This window comes from Oryzias latipes, chromosome 2 (assembly GCF_053564925.1).
Source record: "Oryzias latipes strain Hd-rR chromosome 2, Olatipes_Hd-rR_3.1".
Classification (NCBI taxonomy): Eukaryota; Metazoa; Chordata; class Actinopteri; order Beloniformes; family Adrianichthyidae; genus Oryzias; species Oryzias latipes.
In genome coordinates, this window is record NC_136238.1 from 36,484,981 (window position 1) to 36,511,949 (window position 26,969).

The 26,969-nt window shown below is 43.9% G+C and overlaps 3 protein-coding genes across 10 annotated transcripts in view; 1 reads left to right on the forward strand and 2 right to left on the reverse strand.

Annotated features, from left to right (window-relative positions):
* The window catches only part of LOC144986364 (NACHT, LRR and PYD domains-containing protein 12-like), an 87,113-nt gene extending 85,715 nt beyond the window's left edge, over window positions 1–1,398 (reverse strand). For all 8 annotated transcript variants that reach the window (XM_078933952.1, XM_078933947.1, XM_078933951.1 and 5 more), the window contains exon 1: window positions 1,213–1,398. The gene's annotated coding sequence lies outside the window, so the exon portion shown is untranslated. The remainder of the gene's footprint in view (window positions 1–1,212) is intronic.
* Window positions 1–26,969, reverse strand: part of LOC144986863 (uncharacterized) — a 307,472-nt gene that overhangs the window by 260,044 nt on the left and 20,459 nt on the right. The window lies entirely within an intron of this gene.
* Window positions 1–26,969, forward strand: part of LOC144981344 (uncharacterized) — a 259,542-nt gene that overhangs the window by 118,789 nt on the left and 113,784 nt on the right. The gene's annotated exons all lie outside the window — the stretch shown is intronic.

The following is a 26,969-nucleotide window of genomic DNA, read 5'->3' on the forward strand; positions in this document are numbered from 1 at the left end:
TAATCTTAAAATCTATTCTAGATTTAATAGGAAGCCAATGTAGCCAAAAAAGCAGAGGGGTGAGTGAGTGAGTGAGTGAGTGAGTGAGTGAGTGAGTGAGTGAGTGAGTGAGTGAGTGAGTGAGTGAGTGAGTGAGTGAGTGAGTGAGTGAGTGAGTGAGTGAGTGAGTGAGTGAGTGAGTGAGTGAGTGAGTGAGTGAGTGATTATTTTATTTGTATAGCAGTGCGTGTTGGTCCAACCAGCAAACGGCAAAAGTTTAGCAAGGCGATATCACTAGAGCTGTTGATCGAGCTCCAGCTGTCCTTGAACAGCAAAACCAGCGGGAAGTAGCAGGACACGATCTTCTAAATGCGCTTTTGTTACTGTTACGATTATAATTAAGAGCCTCCTAGCACATAATTTTATAAATCCGTGTTCCTCAAATGAAAGAAACCGTTCTTGGTCAGCTGTTTGGATGTTGATATGTCGCTGTTCAACTTTACTGGATGGAGGAGCTCAATGAACCAAGGTGTCTTTTGTTGGAGGGAATTTTATTATCAGGAGTAAAAATTATCATCTCTATTTTATTAGGGTTCAGAAGTAAATGGTTGTCATTTTATCACACGTTGATGCTGGCCGAACAGTCTAGCAAATAAGAAAGATTTATTTTTATCAAAGCAGCAATAAAGCTGAATTTCTTCAGCGTATGGATGATAAGAAATGTGGAAAATTTTGCTGATGAGTTTCCCAAGGGGATCATAGAGAATTAATAAAATGGGTCCCAGAACAGAACCTTGGGGAACACCACCAGACAGGATTTTTGTTTGTGACGATAAAGAGTCAACATAGACCATATAGGATCTATCAAAATACTACACAATACTAATCCAGTCAAGCCGCTCTGAAGACAATCCACGAAAGGAGTTGAAATCCAAACATATTGAAGCAGATGAAGAAAGTAAAGAAAGAAAAACCTCAACCAGATCAAATAGGATTGAAAAAGCTGAAGCTCAGATGATTGATCCTCCTTTCAACTCCTCCAAATCATTTCATCACTTCATTATCCAGAACTCCAAACTAATGTTGGATCAATCTGATCTGATCTCAGCCAGGATCCTTTAGATTCCAACAAAGAGGCTCCCAGCTGAGTCCTAACATTCAAGAACTTCTTCTGAAAGTCTTTTAAATGCAAACATCCACATTCTTTCCATCCCAGCTGTTCCATCAACTCACCCCTCTGACACAAATGCAGCTGTTCTTTCTTTGACTTCTTCCTCTGGATTTTCTGAACAGCTTTGTGTCCCTGAAGTCCAACCGGCTCCAGTTTCAAACCGGTTCTGAATGCAGCCAGGAAGCAGATTCCTGTGGACTTTGGACCTGAAGGACATGGTCTGACCCTGAAGCAGATCATGAAGTAGATTAATCTGTTTTACAGTCAACAGGTTTCTTTGTAATCATTGACTGGACGTATGATTGGTTTGTTTTCTCATATAAAACATCAACAGATTAGGAGTTTTTTCTCTTCCTATTTCTTCAAACCTCACATGATGGAAGTCTGAGAGAACTGGATGAGAAAAAAAGACTTTTCAACTTTGTTTCCATTTTCCATCAATTCTTTTTTCTTCTCATTTTTTTTCTTTGACCCAAAATTCCTCATTCAGGATTCCTGAGGCGTCTCTGAAAGTCAGATGTTTTAGAGTCTCTATCAGGTTTTGTGTTTGTGAAAAAGACCTTCAGGATTTCAAATCTGGTTCTGGAGTCTTCTGCCTGATGAAGGTCTGACAGACAAACCCTGCAGGGATAGACGAGGGGGGTATTCCAGGAAGCATGTTTAAACTAGCCTGACTTTAAGCCTGAACTCTGGCTGAAATCCGCCTGAACTTGCTTACTCTGAGTATGTCGGTTCCAAAAGACCGGATATGAGTTGGCGTAATTACGCTCGACTTGGTAACCCTGGGTTAATGCACGTGCACAGCAGGTACATGAAGACATTCTCTATGGATCACCGATTTCTGGAGTCACCATGGAAACGCGTGGAGAAAAAAAGTAGAGCGCTGGACTTTAGTGAGACGGAGTATGAGATTAATGACGGCGTATGAAGATTATACGTCCATAGAAAAAGTAACACAGCTGCATCATCAAAAGAAAGAGTTTCTATATAGTTAGATATATATATGTATATATATATATATATATATATATATATATATATATATATATATATATATATATATATATATATATATATATATATATGTGTGTGTATATATATATATATATATATATATATATATACATATATATATAAAAACTTAAATAAATTACTTCTATTGGTAACAAGTAATTGAGTAAAATTTATTCAACCTAATTTTTACGTCTATAAAACTCAATAGTTGTTTATACAACTCAAATTTACATATTTATTCAACTAAATCTCATATTACTCCAATTCAATTAATAGTTTTTCCATCTTAATTAATTATAATTCTTGAACTCTTATATGTCTAGGTTTGAGCCGGCAGATATGCTCATTTTTACAACAAAAAAAAAGAACAAAATAATATGCACATTGAACATTTATTCAGTTTGGAATTTCCCTACATTTTCTTTATATAATTCAGATGTAGTGGTGCTATATAACTCATCATCCTCTCAAGCTAAACAGCTAAACAACTAAACACATTTGGTCAAAAACCCACACTTTAACCCAGATCCGTCCAGACAGGCAAAGGGAATGGTATCCCACAATCCCTTGCGGTGCCGATCTAACAGCAGCACCAAAGTTACACCTACTTAATTGAATTAATTTGAATGAAAGTAAAATAACTATCTGAAAACTAGATGTTATTTTTAAACTGACTTAACAAACAAATGATTTATCTTAACTGAAGCAAATAATGAAGTTAGATCAAAGTAAAGTTTCTCTTTCCAACATCCATATATGGTCTTATCATCCTCTCACTGTGGAAAAAGTATTATCTGAGCTTTTTCATCCACTAAATCATCTTCAAATGGACACGCCATGCTGCTTCACCTCTCTGAAAACAAACTAACCTTCAACTAAACCTGCTCCGGACCAGGTTATGTTCAGATCATGAGTTGCTATGGCAACTTAACATACCCTGAAACATACCTCCATTTCTGGAACTGAAAGCTGAGGTTATCAACTTCCTTAGCCTCAAACGTACCGTGGGAGCTAGCATAACCTGCTTTCTGGAATACCCCCCAGCTGCATTTGTTGCTTCTTTGCTCCAGAGTCTGTTTCCATGACAACAGCAGGTTGTCAGCTGGTCCCGCCCACTGCAGACTGAGGAACAGTTTTGTCTCCTTTGCACATGTATGTAACAGATTACACTGTAAACACACTCATCCCTAAATGCAAATATACAGTATTCCTGTACATTCCTAATCAGTCAACCTGGAAATCTGGACATACTGTTTATAGTAGTACTATGTTGTACATTGTGTTCATATCTTAATCATAGTTATATACATATTGAACTTCTATTCGTGACATGTTTCTATCCCGAACTTTACTGCTTGTTGCACTTTGGTTACACACAAACTGCATTTAGTTTCCTTGTACCTGTTTATGTGTAACAACAATAAAGCTGAATCTAATATAATCTCTGTTAGAGCAGAACAGAACCACTCAGAGGTCAAAGGTCAGTTGCTGCAACTTTCTGTGACTGCAGTCCTTCACCTGCTGACACGCCCACAGGACACCTGAGCAGCAGCTCCACCCCCCAGCAAAGTCTGTGTGGGAGCTTCACTCTGCACAGGAGCAGAACCCTCAGCTGCTCCTCTTCCTCTCTGCTGCTCCTCTTCCTCTCTGCTGCTCCTTCAGGGGCAGGAGGAGGCGTCACCTCCAGACAGCTGGGCTTTGTTAGCAGGTTAGTAGCTGCCCTGCGCTGCTGCGTGGTACCTGGACTACTGTGTCAACTTCACCTGGATAAATTCCTCCAGAATCAAAGAAGTCACACCAAACAATTCCTCTTTCTCTGACTTCATTCTCAGTAAACACACATCTGGGAGTGATCGCAGCATTTATTTAGACACCCATGTTGATTAATCTAACACACCAAGACAGGAAACAAAACAGGAAATAACACAAACCAGCTTCAAAATAAAATACACAATAGAAAAAAAAATGTGAAATAAAACAGAAATTAATATCACATTCCAAAGTGTCCTAAACCAAAATCACTGAGCACATCTCGACGTTCCACAAACAGTCATTTTCCACAGTGGACCGTCACCACACACTTTACAAGACAGTTTCTCACAACTTTTCTGACAACAAATCCTGAAATTGTTCCATTCAAAGAAAAATCCATCCATCCATCCATCTTCCTCCGCTAATCCGGGACCGGGTCGCGGGGGCAGCAGTCTCAGCAGAGATGCCCAGACTTCCCTCGCCCCAGCCACTTCCTCCAGCTCCTCTGGGGGGACCCCGAGGCGTTCCGAGGCCAGCCGAGAGACGTAGTCTCTCCAGCGTGTCCTGGGTCTTCCCCGGGGCCTCCGCCCAGTGGGACATTTCCAGAACACCTCTCCAGGGAGGCGTCCAGGAGGCATCCGGACTAGATGCCCGAGCCACCTCAACTGGCTCCTTTCGATGTGGAGGAGAAGCGGTTCTACTCCGAGCTCCCCGCGAAGGAAGGAAACATTGACTAATATTTGTATTGATGCTGTTTTCCATCTGTGTTTTCAAACCTGCATCAAGAATTAGCTCATGTTTATTGATTCACTTTCTTTGGAAGTTTGGCTTCTCTGATGAAACCACCAGAGGGCGACAGAGAACTGTTGATATTATTAACACAACAGTCAAATAAATCACAAATGACACGCTAAACATATAACTGCAGCACCATTGCACTAAGAACAGAAAACACTAACTAAAACTTAACCTTTCTCGCTTTCCTTGATGCAAACTCATCAATAACGTCATCATATGAAATCTGGGAGGTATTCCAGGAAGCAGGTTATGCTAGCTCCCACGGTAAATTTGAGGCTAAGGAAAGTAATAACCTCAGTTTTCGGTTCCAGAAATGGAGGTATGTTTCAGGGTATGTTAAGTTGCCGTAGCAACTCATGCTCTGAACATAACCTGGTCTGGAGCAGGTTTAGTTGAAGGTTAGTTTGTTTTCAGAGAGGTGAAGCAGCATGGCGTGTCTATTTGAAGATGATTTAGTGGATGAAGAAGCTCAGATAATACTTTTTCCACCATGAGAGGATGATAAGACCACATATGGATGTTGGAAAGATAAACTTTTGGTAACACTTTATATTAAGATTCCTTAACAAGCTTTGTTAACACATTAACAAGCATTATAAATAAATTTATAGGGTGTTAGTAAGACATTTATTAGTACAATAAGTCTAATAAGGTTCATTAAATTACTTAGTTAACACATTTACAAGCATTATTATTAGGTTGTTTTTCAAGATGCTAATGATGCATTTACTGATATTATAGGCGCCTAACAAATGTGTCAGTGTTAATAAGCTTAATAAGATTTATTAACAACCTTTGTTAACAAATTAAGAAGTATTATTATTGTTTGGGGTTCTAGTAAGATATTTATTAGCATTATAGATGTCTCACACAAGCCTAAGTGATCATAAGCCCATCTTTGGCTTTGGCTTTAGCATGGCTCCTGTAGGTTTATTGTCTTCGTTTTTCAAAAATTACTGGCTTGTGCAACTTTCTAGTGGACTTTGAAGCAAGGCAACAGTGGTTGAATGCAGTTGGCATTGAATGCAGAGAACTGTCTCCTGGTGATGGAATTTGCAATGAATGTTTCTCTCAGGATAGATGCTAATACTTTATCCTTATTAGCTATGATGCTAGTCATCCAACACCGGTATATATGTTTTAAAAAAAATTATTTGTCTGATTTAAATTATTAAATATCTTTTACAGAACGATTTGTGTATGTTTAGTCTGTTTTAATGTCATAAAGTTCTTTTTACAATCTTAATGCTTTGTGGTTGTTTGTGGTAAAAACGTCCACACTTTAGATGAGGTGCTGCAAAACAATTAATAAACTATTAACAAAGTTAATTAATACATTTGTAAAGCTTATAAGCAGTTTAGTAATATGGATTTAGAAGACAATGGTCTGACTTTAGATCTTATTAAATGTTATTAACACTTTCAGGTATTTGCAAGACATCTATAATGCTAATAAATATCTTACTAGCATCTTCTTTCTCTTTCGGCTTTTCCCATCAGGGGTCGCCACAGCGAATCATCCTTTTCCACCTCACTCTATCATGAACATCTTCTACCCTAACATTAGCCAACTTCATGTCCTCTGTTAAGACATCCATATATCTCCTCTTTGGCCGTCCTCTTGCCCTCCTGCCAGGCAGCTCCATCTCCAACATCCTTCTACCAATATATCCACTATCCCTCCTCTGAACATGTCCAAACCATCTCAGTCTGGCTTCTCTGACTTTGTCGCTAACACAGGCAACATGAGCCGTCCCTCTGATGTACTCGTTCCTTATCCTGTCTAACCTGGTCACTCCTAAGGAGAACCTCAACATCTTCATCTCCGCTACCTCCATCTCAGCCTCTTGTCTCTGTCTCACTGCTACCGTCTCTAACCCATAGAGCAGAGCTGGTCTCACCACTGTCTTGTACACCTTTCCTTTGAGTCTTGCTGACACTCTTCTGTCACACAACACTCCTGACACTTTCCTCCACCCGCTCCAACCTGCCTGCACTCGCCTCTTCACCTCTTTTCCACACTCCCCATCACACTGAACTGTTGACCCCAAGTACTTAAACTCCTGTACCTTCTTCACCTCAGCCCCCTGTAACCTAACGCTTCTACCTTGATCCCTCTCGTTCAGACACATGTATTCTGTCTTACTACGACTGACCTTCATGCCTCTTCTTTCCAGAGCAAACCTCCACCTCTCTAGCTGTTCCTCCACCTGCTCTCTACTCTCACTGCAAATTACAATGTCATCCGCAAACATCATTGTCCAGGGAGATTCCTGTCTTACCTCGTCTGTCAGCCTGTCCATCAGCATAGCAAACAAATATCTTACTAGCATCTGACACATTAATAAAGCCTATTAATTTGTTAAGTTAGTTAATAAAACTTATTAAGCTTATGAACACTTAAGCTTGTGTGAGACATCTATAATGCTAATAAATATCTTACTAGAACCCCAAACAATAATAATACTTCTTAATTTGTTAACAAAGGTTGTTAATAAATCTTATTATGCTTATTAACACTGACACATTTGTTAGGCACCTATAATATCAGTAAATGCATCATTAGCATCTTGAAAACATCCTAATAATAATGCTTGTAAATGTGTTAACTAAGTAATTTAAAAAACCTTATTAGACTTATTGTACTAATAAATGTTTTACTAACACCCTATAAATTCATTTATAATGCTTGTTAATGTGTTAACAAAGCTTGTTAAGGAATCTTAATATAAAGTGTTACCAAACTTTTTACTTTGATCTAACTTAATTATTTACTTCAGTTAAGATAAATCATTTGTTTGTTAAGTCAGTTTAAAAATAACACGTAGTTTTCAGACAGTTATTTTACTTTCATTCAAATTAATTCAATTAAGTAGGTGTAACCTTGGTGCTATTGTTAGATCGGCCCCGCAAGGGATTAAGGGGTACCATTCCCTTTGCCTGTCTGGACGGATTTGGGTTTAAGTGTGGCTTTTTGACCAAATGTGTTTAGTTGTTTTACTGTGTTTTACCATGTTTTGCCAAGTTATTTTGTCCTACTGTGCTTAAGTCTCTGCACCATGAGTGAGAGTGAAGGAGAGGATGATGAGTTTATATAGCACCCCTACCGCTTATTATTGTGATGACAATGATGGAAAATTCTTTAATGAATTTATGCGCAATGTGCATTTTTTTCCCGTCCTTTTATTGTTATAAAAATGAGCATATCTGCAGGCTCAAACTTAGACATATGAGAGATCAAGAAGTATAATTAATTAAGATGGAAAAATATTAATTGAATTGGAGTAATATGACATTTAGTTAGATAAATACATAAATTTGAGTTGTACAAACAATTATTGAGTTTTATAGACGTAAGAAATTAGGTTGATTAAAATTAACTCAATTATTTGTTACCAATAAAAGTAATTCATTTAAGTTGGCAAGATTGGATAAGTTATATATATATGCGTCACAAGGAAAATGGAAATAAGATCAGAAACTCGTGCGTTTACTTTGTCTGTTCTTCTACTACAAGGAGAAACTCTTTCTTTTGTTGTTGCAGCCGTATTACTTTTTTGATGGACGTATAATCTTCATATGCCGTCATTAATCTCATACTCCGTCTCACTAAAGTACAGCGCTCTCTTTTTTTCACCACGCGTTTCCATGGTGACTCCAGAAATCGGTGATCCATTGAGAATGTCTTTATGTACCTGCTGTGCACGTGCATTAACCCAGGGTTACCAAGTCGAGCGTAATTACGCTAACTCATGTCCGGTCTTTTGGAACCGACATACTCAGAGTAAGCAAGTTCAGGCGGATTTCAGCCAGAGTTCAGGCTTAAAGTCAGGCTAGTTTAAAAATGCTTCCTGGAATATCCCCCAGCTCCTCTACTGCATGATTGATACTAACAACAGCAAGGTTAGTGAGTCGATCGTGAGACATTGGTGACCTCAGGTTTGACTTGATCAACTTGTTTTGAAAAGCTCCTCTTTGCTTGAGCCACAGTGCCTGGAAGGTGAGAGCAATCCTGAGAGCAGTCCAAAAGTTGGGATAGATTTCTGATAGATAGTTATCAGACATGAAAGCGATGAACTCATAGAGTCGTTGAACAAGCTCTCTACTTTCCAAATCACAGTTCCCTTCAAAATGGAGTATGTGGCCTAGTGCCTTGCATTGCTCCGTCAGCTCTTCATCTGCAATAAAGGCCTTACAAAAAACATTTATGAATTAGAAATTTAAATAGTCATGCTCTATATCAGGGGTCACCAACCCTGTGCCCGCGGGCGCCAGTGCGCCCGCGAGCACCCCTTGTGGCGCCAGCAGGGAATGCACCCAAAAAAAATCTTTTTTTTTTTTATTGAAGCAAATATTCAACAAACAACTACGGCATGTCTGTCAATGACAACAATATCAATTCTGAGATAAAGGTAGACAAAGAAAACCCAAATATGTTAACAAATATAACTTAAAAAATAATCACTAAAAGTAAGGGTCTATTACAAAAGTTTAAATAGATCAAATAAATTACACAATTTCTGGACATTCTTATGATTCATGTAATGTAAAGATTTTGAGAATAGGTTGAGGTGGTTGAGTAATCCATTAATGTGAGGATTAATCATCCTGTCTGTTTTTATTTACATTTATGTTCAAAAAGTTAAAATTAAGTTTAAGTTTTAAAGGTTTAAAAGTTTAGCTTTAGTGTGTTCAATAAATATTTATCTTGTTCGGCTGCAACCTAAAGTCTGTTTTGAAATTAGGCTCCCTCTGCAACTGAGTTTGACCCCCCCCCTGCAATACGAGTCTAGAAAATTCATGCATGTTTTTGTGTGTAATATGACCAAATAAAAATAGGGCACACAAAAGGAAGTCCTCAAATTGTGTTGTTTTTTTTTTTTTGGGGGGGGGGGGTGGGGGGGGCTAGGAGGTTTTTAGTGGCGCCCTTCATACCACTTGGTGCCCATGAAATAGCCCTCGGTCTCAAAAAGGTTGGTGAACCCTGCTCTATATCAATCTCTAGAAGAAAAATTAGCTCATGTTTGCTGTCTTCAATCCTTTGATTGGCACATTTTTAGTTATGACCTGTTAAATTATGTTTTGTCACCATAGAGTAGTAGCAAATAATCTAGCCACAGGGGTTGCAAGCCAGTTACTTCTTTGCCGGTCCCAAGCCCGGATAAATAGAGAGGGTTGCGTCAGGAAGGGCATCCGGCGTAAAAATTGCCAAAATAACCATGCAAATCATCTACAACACTTTAATACAGGATCGGTCGAGGCCCGGTTTAACAACGACCGCCACCGATGCTGTTAACCTACAGGGTGTCGGTGGAAATTTGACTACTGTTGGTCGAGGAAGAGGGGAGGCAGGAGGGTCCGTGGACAGAGAGAGAAGGGAAAAGGCAGGAACATAGGTTTGAGAATAGGGACTCTTAACGTTGGCACAATGACAGGGAAAGGCAGAGAGCTGGCAGACATGATGGAGAGAAGGAAGGTAGATGTACTGTGTGTGCAGGAGACAAGGTGGAAGGGCAGCAAGGCACGTAGTATTGGAGGAGGATACAAACTGTTCTATCATGGTGTTGATAGGAAGAGAAACGGGGTAGGAGTGATTCTTTTCACCTCTAGAACAGTGTTCTAGAGGTGAAAAGAGTCTCAGACAGGATGATGAGCCTAAAGTTAGAAATTGAAGGGGTGATGGTGAATGTAGTCAGTGGGTATGCGCCACAGGTTGGCTGTGAGTTAGAAGTGAAGGAGAGAGGAGTGGGCCCCCCCTCTTTCGGTTTTATTTGCACCTTAGACATGTAGGGCCCTTGGTAGGGGGGGTGCTTGGACATCACTGCCAGCAAGCAGCAGATGTCCTCCTAGCACCCTACCCGCCAATTTTAACCGCACCTTAGACATTTAGGTTCCCTTGGTGGGGAGGGTGAGGGGACGTCACTGTGAGTAATCAGGAGATGTCCCCTTAGTGCCCTATCCGCCAATTTTAACTGCACCGCCCTTAGTACACACACCCCTCCCCCCTCAATATATACATCCCAACATAAACACACACACATGCACACACACACCCTCTCAAACACACATACACGCACACATATTTTGCAAGGAAGGTGGGACCTAGGACCATCTGTCCCCTACCTCTTCCCTGGTGGGGGCTACGGGCCCCTTTGCAACGGCGGCCGTGTCCCCGGGTTGCCGGCTCCCTGGGCCCGGCGGTGCTCTCTCCGCGCAGTGGGGGGGTTCACATTACATCTGAGCCGGGGGTGTTCGTGTCCCTGGGGGGTGGGTTCTGGTCCCTGCTCCTGAGCGCTGGGCCCCGCCAAATTTCCAACTGTGGCCGAGCCTGGTCGGGCCATATTTACAACACCCCTTGTGGGCCCTCTTTTTTTCCCCGGGGTTCCCCCTCCTGGGCGGGGGCGGCGGGCCCCTGCCTTGCTCCTCCCTGGACCAACCGTGGGCCGGGCGGATGGCTGCCTGGAGTGCGGAGCGGGTCTCCCTTGGGGGGTCCTGGCTCGTACCTGGGGTCGGGGCGGGGGGATGCCCGGAACTCCTGGGTGGTGGTGGGGTGCTCGTCTGGGGCTGTGGGCGTCCTTCTCCGGTGGGGCCCTGTGTTGGGCGCTCCCGGCGCGGCGGGGGGGCTGCTCTCCTGGTTGGGCTGGGGCGGCGCTGTCTTTCCCTCCGTGCCGCCCTGCTCTCTGGCTCTGGGGGCCTTGCGGCGGTCCTGCTGGCCCTGGTCTGGGTGGCGGTCTTGGTCGCCCGGGCGGCGGTTGTTCCCTGCCGGTTCCCGTGTGGCGTTGGGGGGATTCCGGCTGCCGCTGCTGCTGCGGTGGGGGTCTTGGGGTGGGGATGGCTGGGCACTCTCCCTCCTTCTTGTCACGTTCCACCATCCATTTTAGAAGAACATAAACACTCACCTGAGCACAGGTGTTAGCTCACCTTTGCACTAACAGTTTGCATGATTGAATGACTGAAATATTTCACACTAGTTGGTTTTAAGGCATAAGTATGCGTGTGAACACTATCTGTTTTGTGTACATGTCGACAGGTGGACATTTTTGCAGCTAGCAGGTGTGTTTATAACATTTGAGTGTGTGTGTGGATAGGCCCCGCCCTTTTTGTACTACATTTGAACCTTACCATAATGATTAACAACCAGTAAACTTGTTGCTTTATGCTGCTTCATGGTCTTACCCCCCTTCCCCTCCTATTATCACCCCCCTAACCCCCCCCCCCCTCTCTCTAGCGTCCCTCTCTCTTCTTCCCCTCTTTCCTTTTCCGTCCGGTCCAACACCAAAGATTTTCAAACATGATTGAAATTAATAAAGTTTGGCCTCAATTACAAAAGGGGTTTATTCAGACATACCTTTGGTTTGTCTGAAGATTAATAACCCCTCTTGTTAAAGTAAAATATGTCCAACACAAGAGGCCCTCAGCTCTCATCTGTCTGCCTAGCTGTTGGACAGGACAAGTTAAAAAAAAAAAAAAAAAAGAAGTGAAGGATAGGGTTGGGCGATGTCCCCTAATTTGGCCGTTGACAATGTTTGCTGTCAACCATCGGGATGGACGATGACATCGTCGGGGGGGGGGGGGGGGGGGGGGGTGTATTTTTACATTTTTCGTTCTTATATAACTGCTATTCGTTATTTTGCTTTTTTCCTGCATGATATCGTCCATCGGCACAACCCTAGTGAAGGAGAGATTCTGGAGTGAGTTGGATGAGGTCATCGAGAGTATCCCCAGAGGAGAGAGAGTTGTTATTGGAGCAGACTTTAATGGGCATGTTGGTGAGGGCAACAGAGGACATGAGGAGGTGATGGGTAGGTTTGGTGTGAAGGAAAGGAATCTGGAGGGACAGATGGTGGTGGACTTTGCAAAGAGGATGGAAATGGCTGTAGTCAACACTTACTTCCAGAAGAGAGAGGAACATAGAGTGACATACAGAAGTGGAGGTAGGAGTACTCAGGTGGACTACATCCTGTGTAGACGAGGTCATTTGAGAGAGGTTAATGACTGCAAAGTGGTGGTAGGAGAGAGTGTAGCCAGACAGCACCGCATGGTGGTGTGTAAGATGACTCTGGAGGTCAGGAAGAAGAAGAGAGGGAAAACAGAAAAGAAGACCAAGTGGTGGAAGCTACAGAATGAAGAAACTTGTGAGGAATTTAGGCAGAAGTTGAGACAGGTCCTGGGTGGTCAGGATGAGCTTCCAGAGGACTGGGAAACTACAGCAGAGATTATCAGGGAAACAGGTAGGAAGGTGCTAGGTGTGTCATCTGGAAAGAGGAAAGACGGTAAAGACACTTGGTGGTGGAATGAGGAAGTACAGGAATGCGTCCACAGGAAGAGGTTGGCTTAAAGGAAGTGGGATGTAGAAGGGACTGAGGAAGGTAGACAGGAGTACAAGGAAGCACAGCGTAGAGTGAGGAGAGAGGTGGCAAAGGCCAAACAGAAAGCTTACGATGAGCTATATGACAGGTTAGACACAAAGGAAGGAGAGAAGGACTTGTACAGGCTAGCCAGACAGAGAGACAGAGATGGGAAGGGCGTGCAACAGATAAGGGTGATTAAGGACAGAGATGGAAAGGTTTTAACAACCCAGGAGAGTGTACAGAAAAGATGGAAGGAGTATTTTGAGGAACTGATGAACGAGGAAAATGACAGGGAAAGAAGGGAGGAAGATGTGGTTGTTGTGGAGCAGGAAGTAGCAGAGATTGGAAAGGAGGAGGTTAGGAAGGCTCTGAAAAGGATGAAGAGCGGAAAGGCCGTTGATCCTGATGACGTACCTGTGGAGGTATGGAAGTGCTTAGGAGAGACAGCAGTGGAATTTCTAACGAGGTTGTTCAATAGGATTTTAGAGAGTGAGAAGATGCCTGAGGAATGGAGGAGAAGCGTTCTGGTCCCGATCTTTAAGAACAAGGGTGACACGCAGAACTGCAGCAACTATAGAGGAATAAAGTTGATGAGCCACACAATGAAGCTGTGGGAAAGAGTAGTGGAAGCCAGGCTTAGGAAGAAGGTGGAGATTTGTGAGCAGCAGTATGGTTTCTTGCCCCGTAAGAGCACCACTGATGCCATTTTTGCTTTGAGAATGTTGATGGAAAAGTACAGAAAAGGTCAGAAGGAGCTGCATTGTGTGTTGGTAGATTTAGAGAAGGCGTATGACAGGGTGCCGAGGGAGGAGCTGTGGTACTGTATGAGGTTGTCTGGAGTGGCAGAGAAGTATGTCAGAGTAGTTCAGGACATGTATGAAAGAAGTATGACGGTGTTGAGATGTGCTGTAGGTCAGACAAAGGAGTTCAAGGTGGAGATGGAACTACACCAAGGATCAGCTTTGGGTCCTTTTTTGTTTGCTATGCTGATGGACAGGCTGACAGACGAGGTAAGACAGGAATCTCCCAGGACAATGATGTTTGCGGATGACATCGTAATTTGCAGTGGGAGTAGAGAGCAGGTGGAGGAACAGCTAGAGAGGTGGAGGTTTGCTCTGGAAAGAAGAGGCATGAAGGTCAGTTGTAGTAAGACAGAATACATGTGTCTGAACGAGAGGGATCAAGGTAGAAGCGTTAGGTTACAAGGGGGCTGAGGTGAAGAAGGTGCAGGAGTTTAAGTACTTGGGGTCAACAGTTCAGTGTGATGGGGAGTGTGGAAAAGAGGTGAAGAGGCGAGTGCAGGCAGGTTGGAGCGGGTGGAGGAAAGTGTCAGGAGTGTTGTGTGACAGAAGAGTGTCAGCAAGACTCAAAGGAAAGGTGTACAAGACAGTGGTGAGACCAGCTCTGCTCTATGGGTTAGAGACGGTAGCAGTGAGACAGAGACAAGAGGCTGAGATGGAGGTAGCGGAGATGAAGATGTTGAGGTTCTCCTTAGGAGTGACCAGGTTAGACAGGATAAGGAACGAGTACATCAGAGGGACGGCTCATGTTGCCTGTGTTAGCGACAAAGTCAGAGAAGCCAGACTGAGATGGTTTGGACATGTTCAGAGGAGGGATAGTGGATATATTGGTAGAAGGATGTTGGAGATGGAGCTGCCTGGCAGGAGGGCAAGAGGACGGCCAAAGAGGAGATATATGGATGTCTTAACAGAGGACATGAAGTTGGCTAACGTTAGGGTAGAAGATGTTCATGATAGAGTGAGGTGGAAAAGGATGATTCGCTGTGGCGACCCCTGATGGGAAAAGCCGAAAGAGAAAGAAGAGGAGAGTTGTAGCAAATGGTAAATATTAATCTTTAAAACTACCAACAGATTTATGAAAATTATTTTTATAACCCAACATTTGTAAATAAAATAAAAATAAACTGCAGCAGCAGCAACAGCAGTAACAGCAGCAGCAGCAGCAACAGCAGCAGCAGCAGCAGCAGCAGCAGCAACAGTAACAGCCGCAACAGCAATAACAGCAGCAGCAGCAGCAACAGCAGCAACAGCAGCAAAGCAGTAACAGCAGCAACAGCAACAAAAACAGCAGCACAGCAGCAACAGCAACAGCAGCAGAAACAGCAGCAACAGCAGCAACAACAGCAGCACAGCTGTAACAGCAGCAGCAGCAGCAGCAACAGCAACAGCACAGCAGTAACAGCAGCAGCAGCAGCAGCAGTAACAGCAGCAGCAACAGCAGCAGCAGCAGCAACAGTAACAGCCGCAACAGCAGTAACAGCAGCAGTAACAGCACAGCTGTAACAGCAGCAGCAGCAGCAACAGCAGTAGCAGCACAGCTGTAACAGCAGCAACAGCAGCAGCAGCAGCACAGCTGTAACAGCAGCAGCAGCAGCAGCAACAGCAGTAGCAGCACAGCTGTAACAGCAGTAACAGCAGCAGCAGCAGCAACAGCAGCAGCAGCACAGCAGTAACAGCAGCAACAGCAGCAACAACAACAGCACAGCTGTAACAGCAGCAGCAGCAGCAGCAACAGCAGTAACAGCAGCACAGCAGTAACAGCCTCAACAGCAGTAACAGCAGCAGCAGCAACAGCAGCAGCAGCACAGCAGTAACAGCAGCAGCAGCACAGCAGTAACAGCAGCAACAGCAGCAACAACAGCAGCACAGCTGTAACAGCAGCAGCAGCAGCACAGCTGTAACAGCAGCAACAGCAGCAACAACAGCAGCACAGCTGTAACAGCAGCAGCAGCAGCAGCAGCACAGCTGTAACAGCAGCAACAGCAGCAACAACAGCAGCACAGCTGTAACAGCAGCAGCAGCAGCAGCACAGCTGTAACAGCAGCACAGCTGTAACAGCAGCAGCAGCAGCACAGCTGTAACAGCAGCAACAGCAGCAACAACAGCAGCACAGCTGTAACAGCAGCAGCAGCAGCAGCAGCACAGCTGTAACAGCAGCAACAGCAGCAACAACAGCAGCACAGCTGTAACAGCAGCAGCAGCAGCAGCACAGCTGTAACAGCAGCAGCAGCAGCACAGCTGTAACAGCAGCAGCAGCAGCAGCACAGCTGTAACAGCAGCAACAGCAGCAACAACAGCAGCACAGCTGTAACAGCAGCAGCAGCAGCACAGCAGTAACAGCAGCAGCACAGCAGTAACAGCCTCAACAGCAGTAACAGCAGCAGCAGCAACAGCAGCAACAGCAGCAACAACAGCAGCACAGCTGTAACAGCAGCAGCAGCAGCACAGCTGTAACAGCAGCAACAGCAGAGCAGCAGCAGCACAGCAGTAACAGCACCAGCAGCAGCAGTAACAGCCTCAGCAGCAGCAACAGCAGTAGCAGCACAGCAGTAACAGCAGCAACAGCAGCAACAACAGCAGCACAGCTGTAACAGCAGCAGCAGCAGCACAGCTGTAACAGCAGCAACAGCAGCAACAACAGCAGCAAAGCTGTAACAGCAGCAGCAACAGCAGCAGCACAGCAGTAACAGCAGCAGCAGCAGCAGCACAGCTGTAACAGCAGCAACAGCAGTAGCAGCACAGCTGTAACAGCAGCAACAGCAGCAGCAGCAGCACAGCAGTAACAGCAGCAACAGCAGCAGCAGCAGCACAGCAGTAACAGCAGCAGCACAGCAGTAACAGCCTCAACAGCAGTAACAGCAGCAGCAGCAACAGCAGCAGCAGCAGCAACAGCAGCAGCACAGCAGTAACAGCAGCAACAGCAGCAACAACAGCAGCACAGCAGCAGTAACAGCCGCAACAGCAGTAACAGCAGCAGCAGCAGCAGCACAGCTGTAACAGCAGCAACAGCAGTAGCAGCACAGCTGTAACAGCAGCAACAGCAGCAGCAGCAGCACAGCAGTAACAGCAGCAGCACAGCAGTAACAGCCTCAACAGCAGTAACAGCAGCAGCAGCAACAGCAGCAGCAGCAGCAACAGCAGCAGCACAGCAGTAACAGCAGCAACAGCAGCAACAACAGCAGCACAGCAGCAGTAACAGCCGCAACAGCAGTAACAGCAGCAGCAGCAGCAGCAGCAGCACAGCTGTAACAGCAGCAGCAGCAGAGCAGCAGCAGCACAGCAGTAACAGCAGCAGCAGCAGCAGCCGCAACAGCAGTAACAGCAGCAGCAGCAGCAGCAGCACAGCTGTAACAGCAGCAACAGCAGAGCAGCAGCAGCACAGCAGTAACAGCAGCAGCAGCAGCAGCAGCAACAGCAGCAGTAACAGCCGCAACAGCAGTAACAGCAGCAGCAGCAGCAGCAGCACAGCTGTAACAGCAGCAGCAGCAGCAACAGCAGTAGCAGCAGCAGCAGCAACAGCAGCACACCTTTTTTTGTCCATATTTCAGATGTTTTTTGGCATTTAGCATAAATGTCCTCCCGAAGGGATCAAGTCTGTCGAGTAAACCAACCATCACCTTAGTGACAGCATTGTTTTGTGTTTCCATTTGTTATTTGGGCATTTCACACAAAAATATATATCACTTTTTGAACTTTTTATCTGATTTGTTTAAAGAAAATATCATCAAAGTAATTTCTTGGTGTGAACACGTCTTTATTGTCATCTAACTGTAAACTCCAATTCAAACATGCTGACAAAACAAGGACAGATAGAGATTTCCTAATTCTGCTTCCATGTGATCACATGAAAACAGTCCAATGTTTTGGATTCTTCTTCTTCTATATCATTGACATTAAAGCTGCAGCTCTGTCACCAGGAAACAACATGTGACAGGTCCCAGTTTTTGGTGGAACACCGTCTCTGTGATGCTACAGACGCTGCTAAAACACAGTGGATTTCATTCTGTTCTATGTAGAAAAGACTGTTTGATTCATGTCTGATGAATTCATCTTGGAGTATTATCCTCCACGTCTAGAAGTCCGTTCCGTGAAAATCCTGTCCGACTTTATAGCGGTCCGTGTTTCCATGGTGACGGAGGGAACAGCTGGTTAGCATCTTTCTAACTTGACTGAACTGAGGGTTGGGGCTTCCAGCACAGAACCAACCTGAGAGCAAATGAACATTCAAATCCTCCACAAGCTAAACCCCATCAGCGTTGGACTGCTGCCGACAGACAGACTTCATTGATGGCATCTTCCGTTCTGGACCTGACGTTTAGCACACCATAGCTGGATTCCAGAGCGCTTTATCAAAGCGCCTTAAGCCCGTTTGGACTCTGGCGCTCCACTCGCTGGATGAATAGTGGCGTTTGGAGGAAGTGCGGCTGCGCAGTCCGTCACTGAACACCGTCACTGCCTGGACCTCTTTCTGGGTCCTAGTGCCCTAAAGGTTACAGCTCCTGGTTCCACAAGAAAAAAGTCCATTCTAGAGGCCACTCTGACGTCATCATCATCAAAGACAGCGTTACCTAGCAACCATACCAAGACCATAGCAGCTATAGAGAGAAACACAACAAACCATCAACGGCGGTTAAAGCAGTCAGACGTTTGTTCTGCAGCTCAGCAAAAATCTCTGCTTTAGGTTTTGGGGAGAAAAACAAAGGAAAACACACGGAGAAGGATTCTGCAAAGGAAATCCCAAGTTCTATTGGTAAGTCAGCGTCCTGGAAACATGCTTTGTTGGTTCTGAAGTGGCATGAATGCAGACTTAGATTGGTTTGTTTCCTTGGATTCTTCAGATGGATTCAAGCTGTAAATGTTGTCAGCATAAAGCAAGTTTGGACTAAACTAAAGCAGAAAGTGGCTTTGAAGATGGTCAGGAGAAATGAGGGCTTTTTTCAGGAATTCTTGGAAGAGGAGGACTTCTCCAAACAACCAGAATCTAGGAGGAGGTTTTTTCAGCATTGAGATCAGGATTTAGCATGAGCTTCAATCCCATTTTTGTTCAATCCAAATGTTTACCGTCATATTCAGGAGTTCAACTCTGAAAGCCACCATGACATCATAGACATTAAAGAGCCTGTTACCTAGCAACCAAACACAACAAACTGTAGACTATTCAAACTGGACATTTTGGGGCAACAATTCTTTTCTAACTCAAGTTTTTATGAAAAATCCAAATGATGGAAACAGATTGTGTAAAGGAAATGAGGATCTATTGGTGAGTCACAGTCCTGGAAACATGAGTTGTGCTCTGATGAAGATGCCTGATCCAAATGTGGATTTTTGAAATGTTCTTCATGAGATTCAAACTGATTGAAGCTTTGAATTAAAGGTGTCAACACATTTCTGCATTGGATTCATTCTGTTTCAGTGTCTAAGGTTGGTTTTGTGGCAGAAACCAAGTTTTTGTTGAACAGTAGCGTTTGAAAAAGCAGAAAGTGGCTTTGAAGATGGTCAGGAGAACTTCTTTGAAGAGGAGGACTTCTCCAAACAACCACAACCTTAGAGGAAGTTTTCTGAGCATTCATAGAATGCTTTTCCAATGACTCATCATTTTCCACAAGAAGCTAATGAGTTTTTCCAAATGCATGCTGGATATTCTTAGTTCTAGCTTGGAAAGCACTTTGTGGGATTTCCCTGGAAAACCTGCTTTATCAATCATTTTGGTCTCTTTTTCTTCTTCTAAGTTCCAGCTTGGTGAGTGTGCAGGTCGCCATGGCAACCACTGTCCAGGTCAAAGGGAGGACCACGGCCATCCAGTCTCCAGGCTTTTGGATTGATTTGGATTTGATAAACATTTGTTTCCCACATTTTAATAGTAGAATTCAACACGGGACATATAGTGGATTGTAAGAATAGGAACAAAAACAGCAACAACAAAATAATCCTCCTCCCCTTAAAACATGCATTTGACTCTGAACAAGTCTAAAACAAATCCAAGCAAAGACCAGCGCTGGGGCTCCTGCTAGTTTCTTTTAGAAGAGCCTGCCTCTTCCAAACATAGAATGTTCAACAACTAGAGCTAAAAATGTCTGTTGGTAGATTTCTGGATGTTGGCCGTATCCCAGCGAGCAAGGCCAAGTCAGCCCCATATGGTTTCAAAGTGGACAGGAAATGTTTTTAGGAGTTTCTAGAATGTTCAACAACTAGAGCTAAATGAAACTAGTGCATGAAATGACAAAGAACTTCCTGTTTAAAGGAATCTCATGATGGCTTCCACCTGTCTCTTTGCTTTTCCTTTCTTTTTTGGGTTTCTCCTCTTTGGGAGGTTACACAAAACTGCACTTTAACCCAGAAGGAAACAACAACCGCTCCACAATCCCTGAATCCCCTACAGCCTTTATCTAAACATTTACATTGACCATTATCACACATTTGATTGCATTTTCTCAGAACAACAAGCACAACTTCCCGTTTGTTTGTGTGTGAAATGATTCCAAAAAGCCATGTGTCATCCTGGAGGGACTGGTTTCTCATCAATGCAGACCACCAAGTTTCTCTGGTTTCTGACTATTTGGTGGCTGGTAGGCCTTTTGGGATTTTTGTCAGGGAAAGAAGTGAACCTGGGCTCCAAATATTGGAAGACACTGATCTAAAAGTACTAGGACATCTGGAGAAAGCTCTAGTTCTGCTCCAACTCAGTCCAAAGCACTGAAGATAGATGGAGTTGGATTTGGGAGAGGACTGAGCTCATTCAGATGAAGAAAGAACAAGTCAACAGATGAAGAAGATTTCAGGAAGTTTCCCATTCAACAAGTTCAAGTTTCCAGAGAGCTAGTTTAGCATCCGTGTTCTGGACCAAACCACTGTCCCTCTGAAGGTCCAGACACAGAGAGGCCCAGAGTGACCCCCATTTCTCCTTTCTGCTCTCTCCAGTGGCTGACTCCGCCCCTTAGGACGTCCCCCTGTGTGGATCAGTGGTCAGTGGGTTGGAACCTGCTGCAAATGCAGGCTCTGGTTCTAACTGCTGGATCAGAAGTGGAATGTGAGCTGTAGTGGTGTGTCTGCAGCTGGATGTGGAACAGATCAGGGAGGGGTCAAAGGTCAATCTTTCTTCCAAACAAATGTTGTCAGTCTATTCTCCAACAATGCTCCAACATCTTCAAAGGTTTCTGGTCCCAAATCCAGAGTGGAGCTGGTAGGACGTGATCATTTCAGCCTCAGATTTGGGATCTGTCATCTCTCTGCCACCGTGACACCGAGTGATGAGTTCATGCTCCAAAGCGGCCCGATCGCTGGCTTTAGGGACTATTCCAAAAGCTTTCAATGATGGCGGGGAATGAACATTAGGAACAGATGACGGCTTGAAATGTCTGCTGTTGGTTTCTGATCCAGACAGAAATTCAATCAAATGTCTGTGAATCCATGATTTCCTCAGAATCTTTGACTCTAGATTCAGATCCATCTGGTTCAAAGGATGAAACTGCAGCTAAAAGTCTTTCAAAAGTCCAAAAGTCCTCAAAGATGAAACAGAAAGTTCCTAGAAAGTCAAATGAAAAACAATCAGATTGTCTTCGATAAACCCGTTTGGAAGTTAAAGCATAGAAACAAAGAAAGTTCCAAAAGCTAAAAGCCTTAAATAAAGAAAAGTCCAAAGAAAAACAGAAATCCCACATTTGGATCAGTAAAGACATGAATTCTCCAGAAACATCCAGAAACAGCTCTGAGCAGCAGCCATGAAGGGACTGAGAACAGACGGACTTCAAAGCAGAATCCAAGCAGCACCTTCATCCTGATGAAGCTCCGCCCTCTGACCTTCAGCAGTCATCTCCAGGCTCCGCCCCCAGTCTGTGACGGCTGGATGATGCTGTCCTCCACCTGCAGCTGGACCTGGATGTTCTCTCAGACCATGTGGCCTCATGGATCAGAAGGTTGAGGGTTCAAGTCCCTTCATGGTTGAAGTCAGACAGAAAGTGAAGAAGAGGGAACATTCAGAGCAGTTTCTGTGCTGTTTGCTTCCTCATGAGTCACGTCTAGATCAGGTCTGGATCCCAGTCAGAAAGTCATCAGGAAATCTGCAGATCAAACCTTCATTTACTGTAATGGAAAACATCAACTGACTTTCTACAGATTCTACTTCCATTCATCAAACTCCAACAGGAAGAAGATTTACAATCAATCAAATCTGTTGATTTCCTGACAAACGTTGTTTTCTCTTCCTGTTTGAATGTTTGATTGTTTTCAAACATGAAGAGAGTTTTTTTTCTGTTTTTAGCTTAAATTTCTGTTGAAATGTAAAGGTTCATTCAGAATTCCCCAGTGGCCTCATGTTGGAGGAGGGGCTTCATGAGATGCTGCTGGGGGCGGAGCTTGAACACACACCACTTCCTGGAACCCAAACTCAGGCTAAGTGGAGGAAAAGTTGGGATTTCTGGGGCCTCATTTATAAAACTTTGCGTAGGACTTGCGTCAGAAGTGGCGTACGGATGAAACATAGGACGTGAGTACGCACAGAAATATTCGGATTTATAAAACCGTGCGCACGCACATCCTACGCATCTTTCCCTTAATAAATCACAACCGATTCTAAATGCTGCGCAGCTTTTGCGGCCCCATGACACGCCCATAGTTGCCCATAAATAGTCCGTGAAACGCCCACAAATGAATATTCATTGATTGCGAAACCACGGCAAACACAGAGAGGAAATCAAAAAAACGTGACTTCACTCAATGTGAAGTAGAATTTATCGTTGGCGAGGTGGAAAAGAGGGGAAAAGTGTTGTTTGGAGGGCACAGTGTGGACATTACTAATGCCAAAAAGGCACGTGAGCGGCAAACGGTGGCCGGTCCGAGGTTGTGAGGCTACAGCGCTCCATGGGAGGGAGGGGCGGACCGGAGCGCCAGATGCATGCACCGGGTGACACGCGTGGTTCCTCCGAGTGCTCTTCTGTAACGCCGGGCCCAAAAGCCCGCAGAGGTCCAACAGGACGGCTCGAGGAAGTCAGAACCGGCTCAGAAGCCACTCGTCCTCATTTTCCAGCAAGTCTTCTTGCAGTCTAAAGATGCGTTCACTCTGAATTCTTCCATTTGCCACATCTTCTAAGATCAGCCATTGTGCGTCATTACGCATTGTGATGGGGCATTTTATTTCCCTCCATTTAATTACATCTGACAAGCTACAGATGTCGGTAATAATCCACGTGGAAATGGGAAATTGTTCCGCGCAAATGTAATTTCTTGTTGCTTTCTGAATGGTTGAGACATACGCCATACATTGTTTTGTCAAAAATAAAACAAACTAAAGGCATATGCATGAATACCATAAATCCGTAGCTTATGAAGAAATGTTTTACAATGAAAACAACTTTCCCCAGTGGACAATTAGTACGTCTGTCCGTCCGTCCGCACCTATCTGCTCCGCCAGACGGACACACTGACGAGAATATCAGTTTTGTACATTATTTCGTTCTGTTAACTATATTATTTATGAGGATGAATTGCACAACATGCCAATATTGTAGAACATATATAGCTTTTCTTTTTGCAAATATGTGTTCATTTGAATTTATGTTGTAATTCTTGTTTGATCTGATTTGTTTGTTTCACTGCTGATCGATCAAACGGGTCTTTGTGTAGCTGTTAATTGTAAGTCTTGCTTTGTGAAGTCTTGCGTTCATTTCTGAGAGGCAGGATTGTCATTTCCACTGTCACGTGTTTCTTCCATCTGCCGACGGTGTCGCCGTTTCTCATTTCACCCGTTTTTGTGCGTACGCCTGGGTCAGAGCTTGCGTGGAGGACCGCACATTTTCCCGTCAAGTTTGCTTTTTATAAATCTCAACTATTGCGTAGAGAGTGGCGTACGCCTTCTTTTGTGCGTACGCAACGTTTATAAATGAGGCCCTTGGTGTTTGTAAAGATCTGGAATGGTTTCCTCCCACAAAAAGGCCTTTTTCTAGTTTCCTGCAGATGAATTCTTTTCCTGCTGGGAGTTCTCATCTGGGTTTGCAGATTCTTAGTTGGAGGAAAACTTGGAGCAAATTCTTCCCAGAAAAAGGATTTTCTCTGGAGTGAATTGACATGAACAGAGTGAGTTTGGACTGAAAGCAGCAACAGGGAGGAGATGTTAGAGCTTCATCAGAAAACAGCTTTCTGGAGGAGTTGGAAGACGTCAACAGTCACAGTGATGGTGAGGAGGAGGAGCTAAGACTTCCAAAGTCAGAGCTAAAGATGGAGGAGCAGCAGGAGGAGGTTCTTCACTGAAGGAGAGCACAAGTCCAGCTTGTCAGTGCTTTGCTGATTGGCTAGTTGGATGTGTTCTTTGATGAGCTTTTCAATCTGACGTCTGCTTGGAGGACTGTTTTCATCCTTTTGGATGATTCCACTATTTGAACCAGACCTGGAACTAGAAGAGACTCAATGAGAACAGAAAGACAAGAAAGGATCCAAACCAAACTCTTCTTCTGTCTGACTTAAACCATGAAGGGACTTGAACCCTCAACCTTCTGATCCATGAGGCCACATGGTCTGTGAGAACATCCAGGTCCAGCTGCAGGTGGAGGACAGCATCATCCAGCTGAAGAAGAGGAGGAGCTTCTGCTGCCTCAAAGAGGAAGGTGGAGGAGGTGAGAGGCTGCACTGGAGCTTTGGACCAAACCCTGTGATGGATGAACAACATCTCCAGGCTGTTTCCAGCCTGACCTGGGGCCTGTTTCAGAAAGGAGGTTAAGTATAAACTCTGAGTGCATTAACCCTGAAATCAGGGAAACCCTGGGTTTTCTGTTTCAGAATGGGAGGTTTGTTAAACCAGAGAAAGCAGAGTAAGTCAAACCCGTTTCTGAAAGAGAGGTAACTTATACTCGGAGTCAGTGTCCATGGTTACTTATGCTGTGAACCTAACCTGGTAGGGAGCAGGTTTTATTCCCTAAACTCAAGGTTTCTGCCGGTCCCCTCCCCTTTTTAGAACGATTGATTGTTCTGGTTCTCTGTCATCTATTGTGTGTAAGTTTGTATCTTGAGCCTAACGCCGACGCTGCAACAACTGAATTTCCCAAGCTGGGATCAATAAAGTATCTTTATCTTATCTTATCTTTAAAGACAAAGCCGTATTTTTCGCTTTAACCTTCATTGCCCACATTTCTGTCATACAGAGACGGTCTAAGTGACAAGAATGGCTTTTCCTTTTTTGGAGGACCCAATAGACGGGGAGGCTGCATTAATTCGTAGAGAATTATATTTACCTCGTACGAGGATTTTGAGAAGACTCAATATTTTGTCATTTCCCCATACGTTTTTGTTTGAGCGTTACCTTTTTTCGTTGCAGTCAATTACATATATACAATGAAAACAACATTAGGTCTTGCTATGTAGATGTTTCATATGTCAAATATTGTCAACAAAGCCTACATCCATGACATGCTCAAATTTGACCTGATTGAATTATGTTTTTATACTTCATTTTTAGCTGCTGCCATGTTCTTTTAATTCCTGCAGGATTGCATCTACATGAAAATGAAATCAGGGACATTGAATTAAATTAATGTAACAATTACTTTTTGGAAACACAATTTGCTAGCACTGCTTACTTTCTTAATCCCATATAAACCTATACCACTTGATCAATACAAGGGTAGTGTTGCAGTGTGTGTGCTGAGCGGGGTGCGATCCACGAGTGACAAGGGGAGGGGCAAGTGCAGGTGCAGATGGGGGGGGTGTGTGTGTGCGTGGTATATATTGTGTGTTCGGAGGACGGAGCACTTAGTTAAATAAAGAGAAGGTGTCGTTCCCAGAATAACTGTTTTGGAGTCATTCTTAATCCGCTCTGGAGGTTGAGGGTTTCCAACGGGAAGTGAACCCCGAAGGAGAATTCCCTTCGGCCCTGAAGGAAATCTCCCCTGCGCTTCTAAACTCGGTCGGAAAGACGAGAGAAAAGAAAGGAGAAGTCTTCGCGCAGCGAAAGGTTCAACAGTAGACAAAAGTTCACTTTTAAAAACACAATTGCATGAATTAATATTAAACTGACCAACGTTTGCAAGAGGGGAAGGTGAACAAAAAAGTCCTCTAAACATTATCAACGTTAAATGCATTTTCCCCCCCAGATTGGTTCTGTACACTAAGCAGCATTTCATGCATTTACACCAGGAATAACACTTCAAAAGTACACCTAAATATCGCCATTTTTTATTTCACTCCTTACGCTATTTAAAAAGTTATTACAGCCAATATTTTATAACAATGATTTAAATGCAAACTTAGGCATTGACTTGAGCAGCTATGTTTTCCCACGCTAACTGTCTCTGTTTTGCAGATGCAGCGGTGTTGCTTTTCCGGAATATCTGCTCATATTCACTGTAACTCTGCAGCAGCACGTCAAGTTCAGCTGGCGAAAAATACGCAGACCTCTTGTTTTTCACGGTTGCCATGGTGACTCGTGATATCTGCGCTCCATTGATAATGGCTTCTTATAGTCGCGGTGCGCACGCTCACCTCCGAATCAGTCCACTCAGAATTGATTGATCTAACTCAGATCAGCTTCTCTGAAACAGAAAACTCAGAGTTGTTAATCCCCCGATTGACCAACTCAGAGTTCAGGTTTAACCTCAGAGTTGGTTGAACCTCCTTTCTGAAACAGGCCCCTGACCGATTTGGTTTGGTTTTTGTTCTTTTAGTCATCATGTATGAAGACATCAGACCTAAAATTACAGAAAAAACATTAAAAATGTTTCACGAACTTATTTTAATAAATTAAAATGTATGATTTCTGTCTATTGGAAGTCATTTGAAGTGAAGCTGTGAAAGTGACCACATTTGTTCAACAACCTCATAGCAACAAGAAACAAAGCAGATTTCTCTCCAAAGAAGTTTTTTTCCTCAGTTTTCCATCCAAACAAAGACAAACAGATGTTCTGTTTGTCAGAAATGTGTTTCCACCCAGAGGAACCTGCAGCAGCTGCTGATCCATCAGAAGATTCTGGACCTGCAGAGACTTCCCACACAGCTGCCTCTGCCTCCAAAGAAGCTGCTGATCTGCATGGAGAGAGAGAGAGCTCCAAGTCTCTGCAACCAAAGCAAAGAAGCAACCAGAGAACAGAAGCACAGAGCTGAAGCAAACATCCCAGAACGTTT